The 27,436-nt window shown below is 37.9% G+C and overlaps 1 protein-coding gene across 3 annotated transcripts in view; it reads right to left on the reverse strand.

Annotated features, from left to right (window-relative positions):
* Nucleotides 1-27,436, reverse strand: part of GABRG3 (gamma-aminobutyric acid type A receptor subunit gamma3) — a 301,129-nt gene that overhangs the window by 151,916 nt on the left and 121,777 nt on the right. The window lies entirely within an intron of this gene.

A 27,436-nucleotide genomic window follows, 5' to 3' on the forward strand; every position in this document is an offset into this window, starting at 1 on the left:
AGTTTAGATCTAAGTACTAGATGCACCTTCTAAAGATGCCCAAAATAAACATATAAACAACAGAAACAAAAAATCCAAAATGATTAGTTTTACAGTGGCAGCAAAACATATGTACTTCTGAGAACTTTCCAAACTTTTTCTTTTTTTGTTTTGTTAGAAATACTTTGAATAAATTGCTCCTGTGGGAGAACTTGCTTTGACACTTTCATAAAGCAATAAGCATGACTGTTACATGGAGAATTTGCAGTGATAGGAGCAAAGTCAACATTCAGATTGTCACCAGGGATATAAGGACTATTCAGGGTAACATTGGAAAAATATTTCATAGCTGAACGCTTTGAGTACAAAAGAATAATAATAAAACCACAGCCTTAGCTGGCATCTTGGAGCAAGGAGGATGGAAGCTCACCTTTCTCACTCTAGTGTTGCCCTCTGGTTTAGAGCATTACTTCATTGATTTCTTGCTATTCTACAGGATGAAAGACAGCTAACCTCACACTAAAAACAAAAAAATACAATAAAGAAAAATCATGTAGCATTTTCTCTCCCTGAGGAAACACTTATCTGTGTCACTACACCTATTCTGGCTCATTGTAGCCTAGCTCCAATCCTCTGTATTATACGTAACTTCTGACACCCAACAGAAGGAAGACCCAGAGATGCTTGTCATGGCCCATTTCCATAAATTCCCCCATGCCTACTCCTCCTCACTCACTGATGGATTACCACTTCTTGTTCAACCAACCATGCAACAATCACAAACACAGCATGGCATTAGAACAAATACTACTTGTTTTAGAAAAACAGTTATAAGTCTATTCTTTTCACCTCACTTTTAGTGGAATAGTCAACACCCTTGCTGAATATTCTTGCTGATCATTTCATTCTGGGACTCTTCTGCTCATCTGTTTTTCTCATAGAGCATTTCCAAAGTATCCTGATTGCTATGATCTCGACAGTTGCACTTACTCAGAGGGTGTGAAGAGGGCTGGAGTTCATTACCTGTTGCAAGCAGGATCTGATGATAAGCCCTGTCTTTGATGACTCTGAACCATCTGTACTTAAACCTGGTTAATTTAGAATAAGAGCTATCCGAAAGATACAAGGAAGACAGAGAGGAAATAAAAGTGGGGTAACAGATGCAGAGAGAAGTCTTTTGGTCACTGTATGTGTGGTAAGTATAATTCAAATTGGTAATCAGTCACTCCTAAGGAAATTGCTGTAGGAAGAAACGGTATTATTGAATTTCACAAAGTACTATGCCCTCTCTGACTTGTAATTTAAGGCTTTACAAAGAGAGCAGACAGAAGGACAGAGATTCTGAAAGCTTAATTCTATGTGGAAAGAAACCAAGGTTTCTTTTGAACTAATGAGAATTTAGTAATGCAAATGCACATGGACTAAGTTGACTTCTGTGCAAACAGTAAAGAAATAAAAACCACTGAATAGAATAAACAAAGAAAAAAAAGATTAGTCTGTGAATAAACATTAATGACTGCACTTAAAATAATAAAGTACAGTATTAAAGTCTCCTGAGTATATTTGATATCCAAAAAATCATAAAGCAAATTATAAAGATACTCCATATTTTTCAAATATTACAACAACAGATGTATCAACATTACAGTCTTATAATTTGAAGTAGTAGTTTATTCAAAACAGAAGCTAAACATCCCTGTTCATGAAAATAAATGTACTCTCGGAGACTGTGAACAATACCTTATGCAAGTAGCCTCAGTTAAAATGTTTGTTTTAGTGATGGAGAGTGGGCCTTTTGACCAAGAAAGTGGGAGAGCATTTTGAAGTATCTTTTATTGCCATTGGCAACTAAGAAAAGCAGCATAATGTTTTTATGTGTACTGTCCCTCAGTACAAGAGCTGCTGTAAAGGAATGGGAGACAGGACAGTGATGTAAAGACATCTATCTTGGTGAAGCAGGTACAGAGAAGATCTCTTGCAGAATCACAAGCGAGAGAAGAACGTATAGGGAGCACTTTGTGAAGAGAGAGGTGTCAAAATCAGTTGTCATGTTCCAACCATCTCCTTCCAGAGTCATTTTTAGGGTATGTCCTGAGGCTGTGTCATATCTGAAGAACATATGTACTACTCTACTACAGTATCCAAGTGTCCACCTTACAGCTCAGCTATTCAGAAAGAAATAAAGGAGCCAAATGGCTTCAGGATTTGTCTAAGCTTCAAACACAAGCACAGAGAAAGTATTTTAAGGCCTATCCGCCCGCCTTAGTGTCTTTGTTTCTTGGGCAGTTTTTGTTGTTGTTGTTTGTTTGTTTGTTTGCTTGCTTGGTTTTGTGGGCTGTTCCAAGGTAAACCTTGTGTTTGGTGGTTTGATACTCAGAATATCTCTATTTCCATTTAAGCTCCTAATTTCAAGCAAAATTTGATCAAATTCCAACTCCCCCTACATTTCAGTACACTCTTTTCTGATACAAGACTCATATTAAACCAGTTATTGACATTGGTAATTCTTCACTGTTGCTAGTCTGGGGGAGAAAAGTGACACCAGATGAAATAGCAGATGGCTGATTGCCATTCACTGGGCCATTCAATGACAACAATTTCAGGAGTCCAGACTGTTCCTATCAGTTTTACACAAGCACATTCCCCTTACACTCACCAAATCTAACAATCCCCACTTGGAGAAATTCAAAAGAGGTTTACTAGAAATTTTCAATACCTGATATTATCAGGAAAAAAAAATGTGAAAAAATCTAAAAAAAAAAAAATTGTAAGATCCATCTCACAAATCTCATTAGGGAAAATGACACATAGTAATGTAATGATGTGTAAAATAAACTCACTCCCTTCCACAGTTCAAATCTGCTTCCCACCTGAGCATCTGTTCTTGCACTGCGGGATTAATAACTGGCACTAGAGTACAATTTTACAACATATTTGAAAGAACAATCAGTAATTCTGCTACTGCTTGTGAAGTAGTTATACTCTCACCAATAAAAGGAGATTAATAGTGGTGCATCTCTTATAGGAAAAACAACAACTTCATCTCAGTGTGATCTAACTAGAAATGAAGTTGGCAGCACACACAGGTGACAACAGAGGCATGCCTGATGCTCCGTGCCCAGCACTAGGTGGGTAACTAGAATTAAGGACAGCAGCATGCCACCAAAGTGGGGAACATGCTCCATCTGTTGCCATGGAAACCCTCCCACCTCTGCCCCCCCCCCACTTCCCCTAGGGCTGGTCCCCTCCCTGTTGCTACAGCAACTGCTTGTCACTGCCCTCCTTCTTCCAGGCCAGAATCTCCCCACACCCACCCAGGCTTCTGCACACCAGCACTGTGCACTGGAAGGTTAGAGCAGGCAGGCAGGCAGAAGAAGGGCACCCTCTCAGACAGAAGAGGCTGCAGAGGTGCTGCTTGCTCCATTTGGGTGTGATTATACTGAGATACCTTACAGGAGAAAGGCATGGAGTTGACAGCATGCTTCTGTGTCCCTTTCTGTGGTGGACAGACTCAGGATAATCTTTTGCCCATCAGCGAATGTGATCAGCAATTAATTCTAGCACAAACACTTTGCCTGTATTATTTTGTCTGTTTTACTTTAATGATGGAAGAGAAATAATAATACTGACACAGCCACATTTCTCTAAGTCTGTGTATTTTGGCTGTGATCTGCTAAAGTCAAAAGTACTTCATAGCTAAGCATTCTTTTTAAACTAATAAGGATTTTTCTTTCATTTGTAGTCTGGTTCTCTTTTTCCCAATTCTAACAAACAGAACATGAAAATAAAGCTCAGTGCCTTACCGCATTTGTTGCTGAATATTGCAAAAGGTTCTCCTGCCTCAAACATATTCCATTGCAACCATTCAGGCATAATGTTTTCTGAATTTTTCTAAGCAACTTTAAGTTTCCAGGTTATTAAATCTCCCTTCACTAGAGGAATACACTAAATCTTCGGTGACCTATCCCACAGCTGAGCCATAAGAAGCACAGAACTTAAGTACTGAAAGAAGGCAACTGGAAATTTAAGGTAATCACTGGGTCACACTGAATGAAGAGGAATTATCTAGGGTCTCGTATATGAAGGCTGCTCCAAAAGTAATGCCTCCTAATTATTTCCATGGAAAACTTATACAAAGAGCATAATAACACTTTTTGATAGAGCAACTTCTCAGCTACAAAACACTATTTTTCAACATAGTCACCACCATTTGATATTCATTTTTTCCAACAGTGAACAAGAGCCTGTATGCTGTGCTCATTGACATCTGCACCAGCAGCAGTGACCCACTGTTGCTGCTGCCACTGCTGAAGTGTACCAGCCACTGTCTTGTGCTCACATCCACTGTTTGGTCCCTATCAACACTGAGCAAGTATCGACGAATGTCAATGGGTGCCATTTTTTTCTGCAAGGATTCAATGATGCACCTTTGCTTCATACACACTTCCACATCAGTTACCACTGTATCAGACTGCCCCTCTGCTGTCATCTGTCACATGACAACAGAATTTAATGGAATATTGGTGGGAAGGTTCAACGTCTAATGCCATATCAACATCTGCCTCTGATGTCATAAGCCAAGATCATAAAACAGAAGGCATGACTTTCAGAGCAGCTCTCATAAAATACATGCTTAGTGTATATAAGTGACAAAACTTATTTTAATTTTTAATGCTTTTCAATTAAAACATATAAAAAAATAGAGCAACTAAACCATAACATTAGTGGGATATGTGACCTTGTTTTTGTGAAACTAACCCATTGGTCTTGTTTGATGGCAATGGTGGCAATCCATAGTGAGCTCTCAAAACTCAGAGATTTTTGATAAAGTTTTACTCTTTCTGTGCTTCATCCTTGAAAATATTTCTTCAAAAATGTATGTACTGCCAAAGAGCAATGACAAGAGTGAGGGGTGACTGTGAAGAACGAGATATTTCTCTCTGGTAAGATAGGGCTTATGAAAAGTCTTCTAGAGAGAGATGATCAGATTTTGGATTGCAACTCTACACATTCAATTTGGAAATTCTCAGGTAGTGTATTTGTGTCAACTGAGAATATAGTTGCAAATAAGCAAAAAAATTAAAAATTCTTCAGCAATCTTGGAATCTATTCTCACATTCCTTTATCAAAATGGAAAGCATGGCTGTATATCTTCTGCTGTTCACAGGATTGTGTTTAGATAACATATCAAAATACATAAACTTATTTGCCATAACACCACACAGTACTTCCTCCATGCCCATGTTTCAGCCCAGATAGAGTTAAATAGCTCACTGATGTTCAGTTGGTGCTGAGTGATGTTTGTGCACCCAGGGCCAGCCCTGCCCTGCGTGATGGTACAGAGCAGGAGTCAGACAAATTGCAAGCTGTCCTGGGCTGCATGTGGCCCCCAGGCTGCAGGTTGGGCATGTCTGGACTAAGGACTAACAAAGATTTCTACTTTTACCTGGTATCAACATACATCCACATAGTTTTCCTCACTTGAACAACCCCAAACTTGATGCTGACATATCAGGAGTTAAAAACTCAGCACTAATTCAACAACTTATCCCAGTACAGAAAAGTAGATCAGTTATATATGGCAATTTTCTATTTCACTGTTATTCTCTAAAACATATTTTATAATGCCCAGCTGTGAAGTATTTGCTTTAAAAGACGTTTCTCATGAAACAATTCATAATATATATTTCAATTGCCTATGAAAGGGATAAGTTATTCAGTACCAAGAACTAGTATATTGTGAACAACATGAAAGAAGTGGACATTCTTTTTGCTAATGGAACCGTGCATGAACCTTTACTTTTTAATTTACTTAGATAACAAGAAGAATAAAAACAAAGGGCCCAAAGCACAAAATGTTCTAAGTAGATACTTCTCATACTTAAGATGTAGAATGAAAGGAGTGAGAAAGATGGTTGAATTGTTCTGGGGGCAATAACTGTGTGAAAAATGAACTAACAAATGTAAAAATTCTTGAAAGGAGTTATTGAACTACTGAATATTTAACTATGTATTTCTTAAAAAGCAACCTTCTGGTCTAGATGATTAATACTTACATATAAGCCAGCTGTCATTAGAATGAACAAAGCTTAATGCAGTTTATCTCTTTCTGGAAATCTGTACAAACACTCATCAGAGTTGCAGAACAGCCACCTGCTGCAACTTTGCTCATTTCAATTTAGTGACCTGCATAATAAAAGTGGCATTACCAGATCGGGGTAAACGAGTGATCAAACATTAAATCAAAGAAATTTCTCATCTGGACCCTTGTTTCAGGTTCGTTTCATCTTATTCTTACTACAGCATAAAGGTTTAGGAGTATTTCAGAGATGAATGAGATTGAGCAATCACAACTGGAAAGTTGGGAATAGTCACACCTGATTTTACAGTCCTTTGAAAGTAAGCCAACACTAATTGTTAAGTTAGTGAGGAAAAAAAAGCTTAAAGTTGTACCAAACTAAAAGAGAAGTTATTACAAACATGGAAAAATTTTCATTGCAATAGTACGCAATGCATATAAAATTGAAGGCAATAGATGGGAAGGCTAATGATGGCATGGCAGCCATAGCAACAGGTAAAAACATAGGCTTCCTCTAAAGCATGACAATCTTTATCTAGGTGAGAGTCTACAAAGATGGGTGGACATTTACAAAAGCATTTAAGTACGTAAATCATGCTTCTAGCAGCTCTAGATCCAGAAGTTTAAGTTAAGAAGAACAACTCAAGGCAGTTCTTATCAGATTTGCTCAGATACTTCATGTATCTTAAATACCTAAAGATATGCTATGGGGCAAACTCAGCAGAGTCCTTGCTAGCTGGGATGATAGCGAAGTAGGCCATAGCCAAAGAGGTTTGAATACCAAGCCTCCAATCCCAGAGCAGAATATTTTGAGGGACAGGCTGAGGGAATTTCCTAGGTGGTAACACATTTCACTCTTGCCACTGAAGAATTCACTAGAAAGATAAGTTTCACAGAGGCAGGAAAACAAGAACAACAGCAGGTATGACCACAGGCTACTGCTTCACACAATGTCAACTGAAATGCAGGAAGTGAGCACTTCATATTAGACCATTGCTGGATGTAAAAGAAAAATAACATGCTAAAACTTTGTCTTCCTGTCTATCTGAGTTCTCCAACCCAGTTCAAAAATCTTCTTTCTGGCCCTTTCTTCAGTTTTGTGGAAGTGTTAAAGGTCAAACAAAAGTGAGTGAATCAAAGCATCCATTCCCCATTAAAGGTACATTTTTTTTCTGTACGTATATCAAAACACAGATTACTGCCCATTGTAAATGTTGAAATGAGAATGAATCTCAGAAATTACCCAGTGTCTGGGTGCACAGAGATGCAGTCAAGCACATGGACTACAGACCAAGGGACTGTGATGAATGCTTAAGACTGGGATGAATGCCACAGCCTTAAAGACCTCTCATTTTAATTTGACAGGCATTACAATAGACCAAGAAATGTAGTAAAAAAGGGTACATTTCCACCACTCATTCAAAGTTGCCATAATGTTTTAGAAATCAATTATTTTTCATAACAAAGATTGAAATACAAAAGCCATTCATGCCAGCTGAATAAAACTTGGCATTAGATACAGTTCAATCGCATTTCATACATAGAAAGTAAAGACATTAGAAATAAAGACACAAAGCTAATGTGACATTAGAATCCACCTATACGTGGGTGAGAAAATTCTTAAGTAGATCAAAAGATAATCAAATGGCAAAGAGCCTAAACTGATCAAGATGAATAGCTAGTAGATGGAAATAGATGATCAAGCATAACACCTGCTGCCACAAACAGTGTCTATGTTGGAAGTATATTAATACCCTGAAGCACCATCTCCATACCTGTTAGTGATTCAAATATTAAATCTATTAATCACAAACAAGCCCTCACTTCTGTCAAAAATATTTTCACTAAACTGATTTGAATCCACACATTGGTGGATAAGGCTTATAACAAACAGTAGGAATTTCATGGGCAACAGAGCACCGTGTTGGTCTAAATTATAATAACAGAATTATAATGCAAAAAAGCTCAAAATGTGGGAATTAAACAAGATTCAGTTTAGAGAAATGCATTAGGAAATAAATTGCTATTGTCTGACTAAGAGTTCGTACATCAAAATTGTTCTAGTATTGCATGTGAGGTTCATAATGTCACCAGTTATAAGGAGTATCTGACTTGTCACATTAAAGAAGTTTATTTTCAGTTTATATACCAAAAGCAGTCTCGATGTCAAGAAAATTGTCTCTGAATAATGGTCACGAGCAAGTTGAAATCCTATGGATGACAAGTGGTGTATCTCATGGGTCAGTACTGGGATGGGTGCTCTTTAGCATCTTCATCAATGACACTGACAGCAGGGTCAGGTTCTCTCTCAGCAAGTACGCAGATGATGCCAAGCTGTGTGGTGCAGTCAATATGTCTGAAGGACAGGATGCCATCCAGACAGACCTAAACAGGCTGAGCAGTGGGCCCAGGTGAACCTCATGAGGTTCAATAAATCCAATTGCAAGGTCTTGCACCTGGGTCGTGACAACTACTGCTATCAGTACAAGCTGGGGGATGTGAGGATGGAGCACAGCCCTGCTGAGAAGTTCTCGGGAGTATTGGCGGATGGCAAGCTGAACATAAGCCAGCAGTGTGCCTTCGCTGCCCAGAAAGCCAACTATATCCTGGGCTGCATCAAAATGAGTGTAGCCACAACAGTGAGGGAGGTGATCTTGCCCTTCTACTCTGTGCTGGGGAGACATCATCTGGACTACAGATGTAGAGTTCCAGTGCATGAGAGACATGGACCTGTTAAGAGCAAATCCAGAGGAGGGCTACAACAATGATCCAAGGGATGAAACACTACAATGACAGGCAGACTGAGCTGGGGCTGTTCAGCCTGAAGAGGAGAAGGCTCTGGGGAGACCAGAGAGTGGCCTTTAAGTATCTAAAGGGGGGCAATAAGAAGGAAGGGGATGGACTCTTTAGCAGTGTCTGCTGTGACAGGACAAGAGGAAATGGTTTCAAACTAAAAGAAGGGACATTTATATTGGATATAAGGAAGAAGTATTTTACAATAAAGGTAGTGAAGCACTGGATCAGATTGCCCAGATTTTTGGTGGATACCCTGTCCTTGGAGATACCCAAGGTCAGGCTGAACAGAGCTCTGAGCAAAGTGTTCTAGCTGCCTCTGTTCATTGCAGGGGATTTGGATTAGATGTCGTTAAATGGTCTGTTCCAACTCAAACAATTCTCAAGTAATTCTATGATTTGATGTTAAATTACTCAGAATGGCTTCATAATTATTGTTATTATTTCAATCAAAAAAGTATAGCCATTTCTGAGTATGAGGTTGTAACAGCAGCATCTTATTTAAAGTCACAAAAAAATCTTGAAAACTATTAAGACAAGTCCTTCTGACTTGGATTAAGAACACAGAATTAGCAAGAAGGGTAGCTTTGTGCTAGAAAATATCTTTTTTCTACTCTAAAAACATGACTAAAATGTGACCTAAATGAAATTAAATTAAAAAAAAAGAAAAAAGAAAAGAAAAAAGAAGAAAAGAAAAGAAACTAGCAAAAAACAAACAGAAAGTATACAATAATTTTTTACATTCTTGGTAAATGTTTGCCAGCTAAATTTCTTTATAATCATTGCTCTGAAGTGCTAATGCTTAAGCTACAGAGTGAAAAGCAGATCTTTTTAATGTATCAGTTGAAGACCAAGAAGTTGGTATGTTGTAGTAAGTTGTATATTTGATGGCTGTACCTCTTGTGCAAAGATCAAGCTTTGGCTCAGTGATAACTAAGTGTTCTTCTATGGGTCTGTCCATGAAAAGGGTTTGTGCAACTTTCAGCCTCACCAAATTCTAAGGGAGCACAGTACCTTCTGGTGCACTCAAAGTCTGTGAAAACTGAGCCCTACAATCTGTTATGAAGCCATGCAGACTGGTTTTCAATACTTGCTGTGGAGAGGTGTAGAAGAACAGAGATTGCCAGAGCAAGTATAACACAGAAAATCAGGATAGAGAGCCCTAGTGGATAGAAAAGGATGCTGACAGAGATATGAGAAGAAAGACTCAAAGATTATATTCTGAATCACGACAGTGATTAATGATTAACAGCACACTTTCATTAATATTAGTATTGCAAAAGTAAAAAAAAAAAAACAACAGATGATCAAATCACAGGAAGTCACGTAAAACTTCAGCAGCGGGGCCTTCACATGAGAAGTCACCTGAACCAAGCAGTGAGTCATGGAGTTTCTTTACTATCTGTTAAGCAGACATTTGTAGTAGGGCTGTGCAAAAACAAACAAACAAACAACAATCTTAACTACATTACATTTCTGATTTAAAGACATCCTGTGCATTCTCAGCACAACCCTCTACATCAAGATATGACCATATCAACTTAGTGAAACATTTCACATGATAGAATGCTGTAATTTACCCTAACAAACAAAAGTTGATAAGAAGGACTTAAACTGTCTGTTCTTCTTACATGGTATTTCAGTACAAGATAAGAGCAAAACACAATTTTTTTGACTTTTCTTTATATTGTATGTATTTTTGCTGCAGCGAGTAAAAAGATTTTGAAGAATTACTTCATAATGACTTCTGGCATTAAAATCTTCATCTCGCTTAGTACATTTGGAAAAAAAAATGAATTGCTTTGGTAGGCATTAAATAACATCTTAAAGTATAAAATAAATATCTCAGAATTGAACTGGACTGTCCTTTATTCACCCACAACTCAATTCTGAATTGATTCACCTTGTGAAAAATTCAACATGTTCTTGAAGCGGTGCCTACCACTGCATTTGCAAAAGCTCTTTTAGCTCTAAAGCAGTTCATGTTGGACACACTTTCTTGATGCCACTTGTCCAAGCATTCACTTCAGTGCCACAAATTGGAACTGCTCTGTTGCAGAAGTGCCAGCTCAGACAAAAAGACTGCTATCAGACCGATCAATTAATTACATAAAAGGCCTGCTTATCCTCTAGCCTCCAGAATGCCCTTCCAAAGTAGCAACTATGGGTCCTCTGTGGATTTAAAGAAGAGCACATTTTTTATTACAGACCTCTCCAGAATGATTTGGGAAAACATTGTAAGCACTCCCTTCACACCATAATTAACACAATGAATAAGACTGACAGTAGAAATTAGTTTTCCAGTTTTGAGTCCTTGAAATATCAGCTGGTATATGACTAACTTTTTCAACAGCACCACAAAGCTTGCAAAGTTTGCAGCTGAAGAGCACCTCACAGGATTGAGTACCTACCAGATGTTCAGGACAGATGATGCTGAGGCCCAGGCTGACCATTATGAGATGCTCAACAAAAGCATATTATTTTTACAACTGAATTATTTTTAAAAATATTTTTGCGATCCAAACCCCAATGTTTGTCTGTTGTTTTCTTTTTCCCCACATGCAGCAATATCCATGCTTTTAGGATCACAGGTTCTCATATGTTCAAAAACAAAGGCCTCCTTGTTTTGTTTCCCCTATTTTAATGACAATATATGAATTACACCTGTTAAGATATGATGCAAATTAATATTAAAGTATCACCACTGAAAATTTCCATGTGCACCATCAACCGAACTGCATATACAGGTGGCAATTAAATTATTACAAAATCACAGAATCACAGAATCAAAGAATTGTAGGGGTTGGAAGGGACCTCCAGAGATCATCGAGTCCAACCCCCCTGCCAAAGCAGGTTCCCTACAGCAGGTCGCACAGGTAGGCATCCAGGCAGGTCTTGAACATCTCCAGAGAAGGAGACTCCACCACCTCCCTGGGCAGCCTGTTCCAGTGCTCCGTTACCCCCACTGTAAAGAAGTTCTTGAGCACATTTGTGCGGAACTTCCAGAAGATTTGTTTCATACATATCCGTTTTCCCTAAAAGGATGTACTGTTTTGGAGAAATTTTTTAATACACATCGTCAGAGTGTTAAAATTCCCACAGAAGATTTATATATATACATATCTCCAATCATAAAGATTTAAAAATTCTGCTGATGTGGTAGGAATAGAAGAGTTACTAAAACTACTCATACTACAGAGCTATCTGATGTTTTATATTGGCAGGAAATAGATTGAAAGCTGCAGAAGATGATTATACTACACTGTTGAAATACAAGGTAGAATTATTACTGAAAATGCAATTCTAATATTTTCATTTCCTTACACAATTGCTTAACTAAATGCATGCATACATTCTCCCGTTATGTTTATAGAATAATACATTTGTTTGATGTAAGCAAACTGTTTGCCATAACCTTCCAGGAAAATGTTCAAGTATAAGTTTGTGCTCACTGTTACAGGATTTGTTGCCTGTCTGTATATCCTGTAGCAATTTCTATGCTCTGTGTAAGAAGGTGGATTGTCAGATTTGCAAAGCTGATATCTGGTGGGACAGGCAGTCACTGGTAACTGATAAGCAGGTGATGGAGACTTTTCAAGACCAGACCATGCATTTGCTTGCAAAAATATCGTAAGATCATAGCATCATCGAATTGTTTGAGTTGGAAGGCCTACATCCACATCCCCTACAATGAACAGGGACACATACAGGTCAATCAGATTGCTCAGAGCCCCATCCAACACTGCCAGAATCTGGGTGCCCAAGTTCACACCTTTTTTACTCTGTTTAATAATGAACTAACGTACTGACGTTTCAATTTTTATATGGAGTATGTATTTCAGGGTGTTTTTACTCCATTTGGATTATTGGCAGGTAAAGAAGTCTAGAAAACATCCAGCCATTTTATTACCTATATAACAGGTCTCAGCTGGACCAACAAATAGCAAAGAACTCTATACACTTTACAATTAGCAATATATTACATGAAAAAATGTCAGATAACAGAACACTAAACTTTTCCACAGAGAACTCCACAAAGGAAAATAAAACTGAACCAGAAAGTAGCTCCCCTGCTCTCTGAGGAACCGCAGGCTGTAGGGAAAGGCAGCAGCAAGCAGAAGAATCCCCAGACAGCTGCCACTGGCCCATGGCAGGAGAAATCCTGCTCACAGTCATGAATGCTATGACTCTTACCTAGATTCAATGTAAGAGCATTTACTGCAGAATGAAGACCATGGAAGCCTCCCTGTTGAAGGACAACAAGAGGGAGAAAAAAGATCATTCTTGTGTTGTCTAAGTCATCTGCTATAGAAGGATAGTACGGCTTGTGTAAAAAACATGTATTTAAACACGTGACAAGTTCCCAGTGTGTCCTTGAAACAAAAAAACATCAGCTGGAGACATCAGTCATATATTGTTGCTTAGTCTGACATTTTTCCAAGCTCACAGTGGTCCTCAAGGGAAAGGAATGGAGATCCTGCATGAAATCCTTAGAGCATAACACAGTATTTCACTCTGCTTGTTGGGACTGCAGCAATATGCAGCAATACAGGTCTGAAGTGCTGAGCTTTTATGCTACACTTTAAAAGTCACCAGCACCTTTCCAGAGCAATATCCTGGCAGTACATTTGCTTGGTCTAATATTCTTTCTTCATATTTCTTCTTCCTAGCCTACTTTTATATATATATAAGCAATTTCTGTTGATCTCTGATTAGCCTGAGGTAAGGATTTGCCAGACTCTGAGTTATTATTGAATATATTTTTAAGTACAGATCATCACTTCATGGAGCTAGTAAACTGAAGGGGATTTGTCCCCATGGGATAGTTTTATGGAAACTTCCATATTGGAACAGTTTCGTTCCATGAAGGAAACGCATTAAATTAGGAAATGAGGCTCAGAGTAGCCTCAGCTCTTTCATTCAGATTTATATTTGGTATGTGCTTATGTCAGTGGCTCTGCTATCAAATATCATTGCTTAATTGACTGGGCTAGGTCAAAATTGCTGTTCCTGTTTTTTAAAGCTCTAAGGTATTAAACTCTATATTCACTGTGAATCAGTAAGAAAAATGAAAATATCAGAATTCTTCAAAAAGTGAAATTCAAAACTACTTTTTCAGAAATAGTTTATCTGTTAACTCTGATACATTAAAAATCTAAAGAAAATATTGAAAATCTCAATGGTGTTCTGATGAAATCTCTTTAAAAAGTTATATTCCCTCCTGAGGTCTTGATTTAGTTGAATCAACATTTCCCAGTATATTTGTATCAGATTTATTTTTCCCTGACTGTGGAAGGCAATGCCATTAAATTATTTGTTCAATAAATGAAAACTAACAAGGTTACTCAAGGTGAAACTGGGAACAGAATAACACTGACATCTTCCATATATTAGAGCAAAATATCACCTCTCTACATATGGCCTAGTAAAATCACTATGTCAAATCTGACAGCCTTGATACTGATACAAGGTGATGCTAGTACTGGATAGCAGATAACATCTCTACTCATACTTGGTGGCTTAGGATTGAACAATCAGTTTTTTAATCCTATAGCAAAACATCAGTTATTACTTTCTACTATCCAGGGAAACTATTTTGCTTTATACTTACCCCTCTGAAAGTAGAGGAGCATGTTAAGGCACTTGCTGAACAAGTTTCTTAGACTGCACAAGACAGTTCCTTACAGTGTGAGACACTGCGTAAGCACTACATACTGCTTTTCCAGTTCTCCCTAATACTTTTTAAATTTAAAAAATAAGTAGAACAAATACATAACTTTTTCTTGTTAGGTTATAAAAACATTATAACATTTCAGAAATGCAATGTCAGCAATTACTAACCAGCAGTTAGCACTGGTTACTAAAGTAAACAACATTGTCAATTTATTTAATGCCTAAAAGATCTGGGCTTGGTCTCTTTCAGCAAACTCTCCCCATACATCCTCAATATGCTGTTTTTCTTTCCAGCTGAGATATCTGTGTAAGTACAGAGCAAGTCAGATCAACTTTTTAAGGAGAGAATATTATTTTCTGCTATCCTTCCAACTGAGTAACGGGGATCCATTGAGTTCAACTGTCTATCAGAGGAGTAGTTGCTGCTTCTGCAATGTAATGTGGAACAATACAGACCTTTTTCACTCTAAGCCAGCACACACTCATTGAGTCTCAGATACCATGCATGAATCTCACCTGGAACAGGGCAAGAGCAGGCCCTGGAAATGTTTGCCTAGTGAAGCTGTGCTGCCCATCTCTGGAGGTGCTCAGGGCCACGTTGGATGGGGCCCTGAGCAGCCTGAGCTAGTGAGGGGCAGCCCTGCCCATGGCAGGGGTTGGGGTTGTGGATGGGCTGTGAGGTCTCTTCCAAACCTTTTTATGATTCAGCTGAATCTTGTAAGGCCTGAACGTGGCAGAAAATGGAAGGAACAGCAGCAGTGTCAGATCCCTCTCAGGTAGCTGAAATTCTTTTATCTCTATCTCCATTGCTTCCCCTTCTCTTCCCCAGATAGGATTCTCTACAGTCATCTTGGGCACTTCTGAACAAAATAGTGAATCTCTCTCTATACAAATATAAATACACTATCCTTTCTCCATCGTTACAGCTTTATACACAATTTACTCATCCTGTGGTCATGCACAGGATGCCTCTCACAGCAGGCTTCTGGAGTTCAAAGACAAATTGACAGCGAGTCCATTTTACATGACTAGCTAATTTTAACATTCATTTACTTATAGTGGCTTTTGTAAGATGCTCAGTTATTAAAAATTCAAACCAAATTGTATCATTTGTGCTTTAAAGAATATCATGCTGACAAAATAGGTACACAAAGCAGTAATACGTAGCTGCACTTAATAGCCTATAACCAGAGATGGCCATCAAGAATAAAGAAAACCACGACTATATTTAATGAAAGCTACATGTTTGCCTATGTTCTCTGAAAAAAAACTTGAATGGCCTATGGCTTATGACCAATTAAGAATAATTTACCATCTAGATAGTCTGCACTGGAAAAATAAAAATCCCATTTGTTTAGATTTATTTTAACAGCAAGATAATCATAGACATATGCATCTTTTTCTCTATTGCATAATATATGTTTTCATTTAGGCAAAATTACAGAATTTTATATTCACTAGCCTTAGAAGAATAGAAAGGTAAAACCAATTATTTTAATGAATAAAAAAGCCTTTGGGTCATAGGTAATTCAGACCTCTAGAAGAGAAAAGGGAATCATTTTATATAAAAGAATACAATATCCAAAGCAAGAAAACAGTTTGGTTTATTTTTATCCCACTGACTTATCTCTGATTTTAAGATACACCAGTATCATGCTAGGCACTAGTTTAGGCTTTAAAGTTCAATGTTTCTGAAAAGATAAAAGAATCTGGCAAAGTTCAAAAGATACAACTTGAGCAGCCAGACTTAAACTGTCCCACCTGTTTTCAGACTAATACTAATACTATTTTAGACAAAGACTGTTTTAGACTTTAACAAATATTAACCCAAGATTTAGGTCCAGATGTTGGTGATTACATTTCATGCTAATTTGTGGAATTAACAGAGTTTATTAAATTGCTTCCCATAACTCGCAATGACTCCCTCAGCAAACACCAAGTGTTCAATAACACTGAAGGGCAAGAGAGTGGCAGCAGTTGTGAATGGCACACACTGCTGCTTCACGTGGAAAGAGAAGCCCAGGAGACTAGCACTTCACCAGCAGGTGAAGAGTTGCAGTAAAATGCAATGTTAACCTCCATGAAAACACAAGGAAGCCTCCTGCAGCTGCTCCACCAGAAGTAAAACAGTGCTTTTAGGACAAGCAAGGTATTTCATCACCAAGTTTGTTTGTTTTTTTTTTAAGCTTTAAGATGGGTGTTACACTCCTCAATGCAGACTACATACACAACTGCAATGCTGTTATAAGGGTGGGAAGCATAGACTCAGCAAGGACCTTGCTCTCCCCAGATGCAACCATCAACTCCAGCACTTTCAGCACTCCAGCACTGCTCACTGATTTTCTAGGAACAGAAGCACACTCTGATCATTTCTTCATCTCAGATCTTGAGGGTGATCTGTATTATTCCTAATTATTTCTTGACTTGCATGTTTGCAAAACAAATAACAGTAATCATGAAGAGTAATGAAACCTGAAATGCAGGACACCAGAACAGGCACACATGAAATATAATGCTGTCATTCTTTTTAATTAAACTTTGTGGGAAATGGGTGAACTATTCATCCAACAGTATCTTGCTCTCTGAGGATAAAATCAGTTAAGCAGCTAAATAAGCATGCTGTTGGAATGGTTACATCATGACAGATTTGTCCATAAAAACAGTCCTGGGAAGAAGCTGATTTTTTTTTTTTTTTTTTTTAGTGCTCCTTTTCATTAGTAACTGAAGCACATATATCAGCTGTGACTGTCTGAGGAACCTGCTTGCATGTAATTTAGGAATTCTGGTTAATTATGTAAAATTGCTCAATATTTAATGTCTCAGTGTATAATGAATCAGCCATGAACTAAGTCCTTTGCGAATTACTGCCCACTCTCTCTGGAAGATGAATAAGACAGAAGTTAACTGAAATATTTAGGGTTTGGATGAAGTGAAGTCAAACAAAAATAAATAGATAGATAGATAGATAGATAGACAGACAGATAGATAGATAGATAGATAGATAGATAGATAGATAGATAGATAGATAGATAAACAAACCCACTTTGGTCCTAGTCTGGAAATGGGATTGGGAAGCTTAAAATTCCCAAACAGTAAATTACAGAGTGGGAGTGGGAGCTGACAAAAAGAAACAGAAGGTATTTGGGGGCAAGATAGTGAGAAAAGAGGCATGCTTTCATTGCTGATTTGATTTTGAGAGCGGTTGAGCATACAGAAACCAAATGCAGCAAGGAGAAAGAAAGAAAGGGGTGCTGACTGGCAGGAGATGGTAGTGCTGAAGAGGCTTCAGGGTGTCCTGGAGTGTGTGATACAATCACAAAGAATGAGGGAATTCAGACACAAAAGAGCAACCGGACTAGTCAGTGTTTTGCTGAGATTTGGCTGTTTCTTAGGTTGTCAAGGACAGAAGAAAATTGTCAAATTTTGTGCTTCAGCTAGTGCCTGTCACTGAAGAAATCTTTCATCTAAACATTGACACAATTAACTTCTGGAACGAGGCTTCATCAGTTATTGCTGTTTCTCTATGGTCCATGCCAATCCTGAGGGCGTCTTCTGGAAATGGGGATGAAATGTTCAGGAACAGGGAAGCTAAGTCAGCTCCACTGACCTCAAGGAGAGAATTCAGCAGGGACAGGAGAAGAGATACTAGGACTGGACCTCCAGACACGTGCCATCCTGAGTGGGAGCATGAAGGTTGGTTTGAGCAGAAATGAGCAGAAGTGAGCTGTGCTGCTCCTAGTCCATCCCAGAATCAGGTTCACCTCCCTAATGTCTATACTGAGAAGGAATGCCATAGACCTCATGGACAACAACAAAAGTCAGTTACACCTGAAAAAATTAGTAAGTAGTAAATGTAGCCCTGTGGACTCAAACTCAAAAGCGCTGGGGACTCAACAGGTTATAAGGCTGGTTAGCACAGTGTTTTAACCTCTCACTTCATTAGCAGGAACAAACAAATGCTCAGTCACTAAACTAGAAGAATTTAATGTTCTATGCAATTTAAACTGTCATTTTAAATATCATTAACTGTTTTCTGCAGGATAGAAAACTCTGATTAAGCCCCATTTCTTTCTTGTACCATCAAATTATTTTCAATCGCATAGAGATGATTTTGAGGATACTGTCACTATAGAAACTGCTGTGAAAGGAAATTCTTTTGCTCTATTTTCCCATTAGATAAAGCAAGCAAAATACTCTCTTTATTAGATGGTAGAAATGGATATACTTGCATTTAAATATTTTTCTCTTACTCCTTTTTAACTACTTCTGTATTTGAGACTATTGCCTTTGTAAAAGCTTTCAATGCCTTCATTTAAGACTAGGGTTTCCTTTTTTTCCCTGCATGTTCTGTTTGTATGCGTGCACACCTCTACTTACATGTGTCACAAGCAGCTGTGTAACAGACACCATAAACAAAAAGCAACACAAAACCCTTTTAGATTGAAGCTGGTATTGACTTAACACGTTATTAAAACAACATACACTTCTGGACACGAGAAATCCAAGCTAACACTCTTTACATAAAATTTAAGTCTGTATTATTACTTAAGTCCATGCATAATACACAGGGCAGTCAAGATGAGTAATGGCTTAGGAGCAGAATAAAATTGAAGAAATTGTATTTTAAATTTTGATATTGCTATGCATAGTATAGTAATATCTAGATGCCCTGAGTCCCCCTCCTAACTTTGTAACCCCTTACTTTGTAACTGTGCAACAGCCTATAACACATCTTAACAGGTAAGATTATGGACCAGTTGCTACCAAAGTGGTTGCTATTTGCAAATACCTCTGCACTGAGTGAAAGACACTGACTGAACTTGAATGAACAAAAGGAAGAGAAGGTTGTGGATTTAGAACATTCAGTGCAATACAGAAAACTGCACTGCACCAGCTGAAACAAAGAGTTCTTTAAGTGTCTGCAGTGCTTTACAGGAGATCTGCACCCACCTATACAAGAAGTTAAATGGCCTACCAAAATTTGATAGAAATCCTTCCTTTATTCACTAATAACATTCTGTCAATTATGTATTTACAGTACGAAAATGCTACCCTGAGAGTTACAAGCAATGAAATATACTGAATAGTTCCTTATTGATTATATTTTTAATAATGTTTTGGAATAGTTCTTTTTTTATTAAATAAACTTCATAAGCTGAAAATATTGATTACTTCACTAAAATGCTTGTCAAAGAAAATTTAACCTACATCATCACAGACAATTCACCAAGCTTCCTGTGAACTTTGTCTATACTACTCCCTGAAGCTAACTTACTGAAGCTAAATGAATGTCTCATAGTTTGTATAAAATTTACACAGGTGCAAAAGGAAGGCAAAGGGAGGCTAAGTCAATAAAATAATGCATAACTATTTGCACTGGTATAAGTGACTTCAGAAGGCAGAAGACACTGAGATAAGTAGATGTGCATTCCATACAGTTAGCCAGAGTTGAAAAATTTATGGTTGTTAACACTAGGATAAATACATTTCATGATTATAGGATGTGGACTATTGAGCATTTTACCACTCAGAGACAAAGCTGCACTATTATAACCTGAATATGCACGGAATGAATAAAGGAGTTATGATGAAAAATAATAAGGAACGTTCATAAATTACTGGGAACTACACTCCTGAGGATAATGGGCGACTACCTGGGATTTTCTTCTTGTGTGTACCACAACTCCTGTAGATCATTTGTTCTCACACAAATGGGAATGTTAACAACCATTATATGGCTACCCAAGCCAATGACATTTTATCATGATTAACATTTGTACTAGGAAAAAAAAAAAAAAAAAAGTAACATAATAGTAATGCTGAGCTTTTAAACAAAACCTAAGGAAATCTGCTAGAAAAATGTTTGTTCTTGAGCAGTGCTATTTTTGATTACCTGTTCGTGCATGCTGACATTTTCTTTTTGCAAATTGTTTTAATAGAGACCAAAGTAGCAATTTAAAACTGCAATGCCTAAATCTAAATAGAAATGCAAATATCCCAAAGTGTTCACCAAGACGGAGGCTTTTCAAAATCAGATTATAAGCCTTCAGCAAACTGAACATCTACAGGTTGAACTCAGTGAGAAAGGACAATAGCAAATGATGGGCAGGGGATGGCAGAGCTCCTTCCAAGTGAAATCAAATTTGACTGAGAAGTGATGGAGTGATATAGCTGAAAACATACTTCCATCATAATCAGAGAGCGTAACAGGCAATCACATCAAACTGTAGTGCTGCACTTGGGAAGCACAATTACAGGTGTACCTGAAAATGAAAGCAATGTGTTGTTCTGTGTGAAAGAATACAGAGTGAAAATACTGATACCAAGTTTGTAGCTGAAAAGCAGAGCTATTTTGTTGAACAGCAAGAATGTTAACACCGATCCTTCTGTGGTCAAGTACTCAAAACATTTACTGGCTCTCAGATTTTGCATTGTAAAACAGCTCGACATCAAAAGTATGGGGAGTGATGAATCACCACTGCATTCATTCTTCTGCATCAAAATAAATACTAAGTCAAGACGAAAAAATGCATAAGGAATAACTTCCTACTACAATACTTTTACACCTCCAAGACTCATAATTTTTAGAAATATTCTGAAATAGCAAATATTCATAGAAAAAGTGAGCAGGAATCTTTTCTCCTCCCTCCCCCCTCACCCTTTCTTTTTCCTCTTTTTTTTTTTTAAATTAAAATATGTTTTAATGTGTTCAATGAATGGGATGGTATAGAGAAAATGGAGCCACATTCTCAGTGGAGTAAAACAGTAGGACAAAAAGAAACAGAAGTTGTAGCAAGGGAGTTTCTGATCATATGTTATGGAAAAAAACACCATGATAGTATTAAAAACTGGAATAGTTGATGGAGATCTTCAGTTTGCAAATGGACAGCTTGAGCAACCTGAATGGAGCCATCTGTGCTCTGAGTGGACCAAATGATGTCCTGACACCCCTTCCAATACATGTAATTTTGTGATTCTACAATATGGGGTTCTCAGATGTAATCTATAAGCAACTGCAACTGAAGCTGACTTCAGACCAAATGAATTAAAGATGTTTCCTTTAAAGCAAGCAATAGGAGAATAAAAGACATTACTTTATAGTGTAGAACTTGTTTCTTAGTTTCCATTTATACCAAATTCCAAGTAAATGTACCATTTTTTATTACAACAAAAACATGTAACTCCATGGCATACTGTTTCTTTAAAGCTCATTTAACTTGCTCTGCTGCTTTGATTGCTACTCATTTGAGGCAATAATTAATTTCATTTAAAAGCTACCGTTTTTCAAAGTAGTGATTTGTAGCACTTCCAGACTGCAGTTCTTATGATAATGCAGACTTTGATTTTCTGAAAAGATGAAAAATTAGCCCAGTTTTTTAAATAATAATCCTGGCCAAGCAGATTATGAAACATGGTTATCCTTCCACCTGCCTTGCAGTATGCCTTGACTCTGCTATTAAGTGTGTTATATGGAGTTCTAGTTGGAGAAATATTGACTGTAGTAATGAGTAATTTGTATAAATTAATCATTTCTTGTTTTGCTCCCTACAAGTTACGAAATCCAAACAATGTAATCAGATTTGACTGGCCCTCTTCAGGCTTTAGGTAAGAATTTATTCAAGCGTATCTGAACATCGAAGATAATGCAATGGGAATGAATAATCATGATTCTGGGATTCACTCTCAATTTGACCCAAAAACATAGGCTGATTTTTTTTTCTTTCTCCAAAGAAAAAATGTATGTAAAAATAAATAAAATACTGATTCTGATGTAATTTGTAATTCTGTGCTATAACAGCAAAAGGGGTATTTATGAATGTACTATATCAATTGTCCAGATTTCATAAACCTGAACTATAAATGGAATAAACCATACATCTTTGGCAAAGAACTTTTTTTCCTAGGAAGTTTGCCAGTTCTATAGAAGGCATTAGAAGAATTGAAACTAAAATTATCATTACATACTGTACAGATTACCTAAGAGCATGAAATCACAGAATAGCTGGAATGAGAAGAGGCACGTAGAGATGCCATTGATTTTAATGTGTTTTTCCTCCAATGACATAATTCTTCTTACTCCATTCAACAAACTATGAAATACTTTGCTCATTTCTGATGAAAGAAAGTTTTATGCAAGGGGATTTAGTGATGGGTAATAAAATCTTGGATGCTTGTGTTTTGGCTAAACTACAACAGTATCCAGACTGTGGTAAGATCAGATATAACCACGTTAACATACAAACCTACATTAAGAAAGTCCCACAGCTTGAAAGACTAGGTCTTAACATAAATGCAGAACTCAAATACATACACAGTCAGAACCTTGTGTGGTTGTGCAGACCACAGAGCTTGATTACAGGTAAAACAAAACATGCTCGCCTTAATTTTTTGAGAAAGTCTAATGATCACTTAGAAGGTCAGATATCCATTGCAGAAATAACTGAAGGATTTTGAATTTCAACAAATCACGCAGTATTGGAGGTTGGCGGGGAACTCCTGGGATCGCTGGTTTAACCCTCTGCTCAATGCAGCTGCAGGTAGATTAGGTAGATAAGGATATGGAGCTTTGAATATCTCTAAGGACAATTTCATAGCCTCTCTGGGAAGCCTGATCCAATGGTTGATAATGCACATAGTATTGTGCATTCAGGCATAGCAGAGCTTGAAGGAAGAGATCTCCTTGAAGAACACAAAAATTACCACAAAAATACCACAAAAATTTCAGCAGAGAGACTAAATTTGTTGCAGATAGCTATTTGTAGGAAAAAGATAGGAGTGTATGCAAACCAATAGCACCAAAGTACAGACTAACTATAAAATGGAGTTTATAGAAAAGTTCTTGTGAACCTAATAAACTCCAGGCCTGAGAAGTTGAAAAAGATCTAGCAAGAAATGAGTTACTTGCAGCTAAAGGACAAGTGGATAGCGTATCTCTAAGTAAAATGAAAATTGTGCTGTGAGACTGTTGTAGGCGAAACAAAACAAACAATAGAATAAAAGCATCATAAATTGTGAATGCTTATTAGTGGCAGATAATTGGATGTATGAGGGAAAGTAATAATCCAAAATTGAACTTTTGAACTCTCATGTACAAGTGTTCAACTTTCTACTTGAAACTTATATGGGCTGTTTGTAAATTTTGATAACACTGGGTCTGAATTGTTATCAAACCTGAATGTTCCACTTAATAAAAAGAAATTAAACACTACCACTAGTTAGGTGGCTGATCATGTCTTGTGATCCTGGGAAAACTGGGGGCTGGCAGTTTGAAGAAAGAGGACTCAAAAGGTGAAAATACTTAATGAAAGAAAGATCCCTGAAGTGTGGGAAGAGTCTAGAGAGAAAAGAGGTGCATAGGAGCAAGTAACAGGGACACCTGGAGTCCTTGCCCACTAACAGCTGAGACAGATAAATGAAAGCAGCTGCACAGCTTAAACTCACACAACCTTCTATCCCACCTATCTAGACTGGCAGCAATCTCCCTGCTGTGGAGGCTAAGCTGAGAATTATTGAATGCAGTGTTGAGAGGGGAACAAGTGATTGTCTGAGACAATCAGATATAATCCTCTCTGGTCAACCTGTTCCAGTGTCTCACCACCTTCACTGTGAAGAATTCCTTCTTTATATCTGGTCTAAATCTACCCTCTTCCAGTTTAAAACCATTACCCCTCATCCTGTCAATACATGCCCTTATAAAAAGTCCCTCTCCAGCTTTCTTGTAGGTCATCTTCAGATACTGGAGGGCCGCTATAAGATCCTCCTGGAGCTTTCTCTTCTTCAAGCTGAACAATCCCAACACTCTCAGCTTGTCTAGGGGAGGTACTACAGCCCCCTGGTCATCTTCTTCCACACACCCCTGCCATGGCAGGCCTGCCAGCCACTAGATCAGGCTGCCCAGGATCCCATCCAACATGGCTTTGAATGCCTCCAGAGATGGCACATTCACAACTTCTCTGAATAGTACCAGAGCTGCTATGCTTGTTCACTCTATCTCATCCATGGCAGAAACCAAATATAAGAATAGGTATAGTCAGCTAGCAACACTATCTACCAAATGGAATGTCTCTATCTTATTCTCATCCTGCTTGTCCTTCACATCATTATAACCTCAGGTCATCTAGGTATGGATCAGTTGCGAGACACAATGCTGCATAAATGCACATGACACAGACCACACTGCCTTGTGTGCAATATAATGTGCAAAGCAATTCCCCCTTTTTTTTTCAGTTGATCTGCACTCAACAGCAAGGATATTTCTAGGTTTCCAAGGACAGCTGCATACTTTACTTGAGATACATAGCTGACATCAATTTCAGGTAACAGTTCTCTTACAAAAGGAAAGCAATTGACATGCTCAGCAGTGGCACTGCTTTAAGACATGCAGAAAAACAGCAACACAAAGAAAAAGTGGATAGAAAAAATTACAAAGAAAAGGAGAAAAGAAAAATGTAAGTCGCCAGGGAACTAATGGAAGATGGCATGTACTAAGTCTGTCCTACCATTTTCATAAATGGAAGTTATTCAAATACACTTGTCCAACTATTACCTTATCCAGAAAGAAAGTAAGCAACTTTTGTTATAAAGAGCAAAAAGGGCAGGTGAAGGCTAGCAATGCAGAACAATGAGACTAGTACATAGTAAAGAAAGAACTTGAAAAGATCTAGAATTAATTAAATCTGATTTCTCTATGAAGACTTTGTGATTTTTCAAATACTAAGACCAAATAATTTTTATCACAATATATAGAGGAGAGAAGGGCATTTACTCATGCAAACATCATCACTTACCATTTACATTAATTAATGTGACTGTGACTTAGAAATGGGGTTGTATTGGTTTTTTTTGTTTGTTTGTTTCTTTTTCCGTCATTTGTCACAAAGTTTAGACAGTACATGAATAAATCCACAGGAAAATCAAACTGAATGGCTACTGCTAACCTTTCTGAATAATTGCAGAGAACGAGCCAATTAGATATGTTACAATTTCACCTGTAAACTTACCCCAGCAAACACAGGCTACGCTCCTGCAGCTATAGTTCTGGCAGTTGCCACTAAGTGGCACTGTTCTCATAGCCTCAAAACCCGTATTAGCGTGCAAATAAAAGCTGGGCTTGGGGAGGGCGCTGCGTGGTTGGATGGGTTTAGCTTCTTGGGTGGCATCCTCATGTCACCATACTCAGTTACTAGCTGACTGCTAGGCTACTTCACCTCCCAGGTCATAGACTGGGATCTGCTGGGAGGCAATAGCGAGAAGGGATCAAAATTACTGGGAGCAAGCACAGACACAAGCCAGAAAGTAGCGAGCTAGAACAGTAACTTGCAAAGCAAGAAACTTCAGGTTCAGTGGGAACTGCTCCTCACACCATCCCTCTGTTGTAGCCTTGCTATCCTAGAGCAAAATCAAACACGTTAACTGAAAACATCAGTCTCCACCATTCTGCTAAATAGCAGAGCCTAACTGTGCACTAACATGTATACAAAAACCAGTAGCTTGTAGAGGCAAATGTGGAACACAGGCTGAGCTTTTCTTATGAATAGAGTTAATAAGCATCAGCAGATTCTGTTCCAGGAGTTGAATTACTTCCTAGAAACCAGACATAAACCTTAAAAAATTACATTAATGGTATTTGACCATCTATTTTCAGAACCCGTATGTACGTGAATACAGATCGCATTTACGGTATACCAGAACCAGATACCACCACCATCTCTACTATGGAGTCATTCAGTACATCTTTCCTCATTTTGAAAAAGCACTAGTACCTAGGTTACCAAAAGAGTAACAATAACAATAGTATAGAAGATAATACTATTTCTAGCATAGTCAAAGGTATAGATGCCATTTGTAGACCATTTTCCAATACATCTTGGACTAACAACATATATAAAAATACACAATCTACCTATCTTACTTATAAGGCATTTCCACTGAACTTTCTTTATGTCAGTACCTTTTGATTTGCTTTCAGACTCTTCAGATCTGACCTTTCTTTCCACTTGTTTACACCAGGACAACATCTGTCACTGACAAGCAATATGCAAAAATGACAAGTCATACTGGGGTAACAACACTAAATTTGTTGAGCTTGAGATATCTAAATGTCTTTTCTTCTTTATATATTAGTAAAGTAATAAAACATTAAAAACTAAACAAACAAAAAAACCTATAAATGAACAAACAAAAAATGCAATTTTAGCTGCCAGAAGCTAGGATACAGTGATAGTCTCTATGACCAATACAGAAATATCTATGAAAGAGCACAAACACTCACAATCTCTTTCAGCTTCCTCATTTCTCACATTTCAATCATTATATCAATATTTATGGAAGACTTACATTTGGTAGATAATGAAGTCCCACTTTACGGTATGAAACCAAGTAATTCTGAGTTGTTTTATGCACATATTGCCAATGAAATACAACAGTAGGCACTTTATAACACTTCCCAAATCTTAGCTCAGCTTTTAGATAGCATGTTCCTAGTCTGAAATATTTTTTAATCCCGTATCTCTATTATTTAGATCATGTGTGCCATGTCTTGTTAAGAATTCCCAGTATCATCTGCCCTACTCAGATGCTCTTCTGCTCCAGACTTACTCTGAGGTTTCAGAGAACATTACCCACATTTATTGTGAAAAACCACAGAATCACAGAATGGCCCAGCTTGGAAGGAACCCCAAGGATCATGAATCTTCAACCAGCCCACCACAGGCAGGGCCACCAACCTCCATATCTAATATGAGACCAGGCTGCCCAGGGCCCCATCCAACCTGGTCTTGAACACCTCCAGGGATGGGGCATCCACAACCTCTCTGGGCAGCCTGTTCCAGCACCTCACCACTCTCTCTGTAAAGAACTTCCCCCTGACATCCAATCTAAATCTTCCCTCCCTCAACTTCAAACCATTTCCCC

The sequence above is a fragment of the Lagopus muta genome, chromosome 1 (assembly GCF_023343835.1).
Source record: "Lagopus muta isolate bLagMut1 chromosome 1, bLagMut1 primary, whole genome shotgun sequence".
In the NCBI taxonomy this organism is placed as follows: domain Eukaryota; kingdom Metazoa; phylum Chordata; class Aves; order Galliformes; family Phasianidae; genus Lagopus; species Lagopus muta.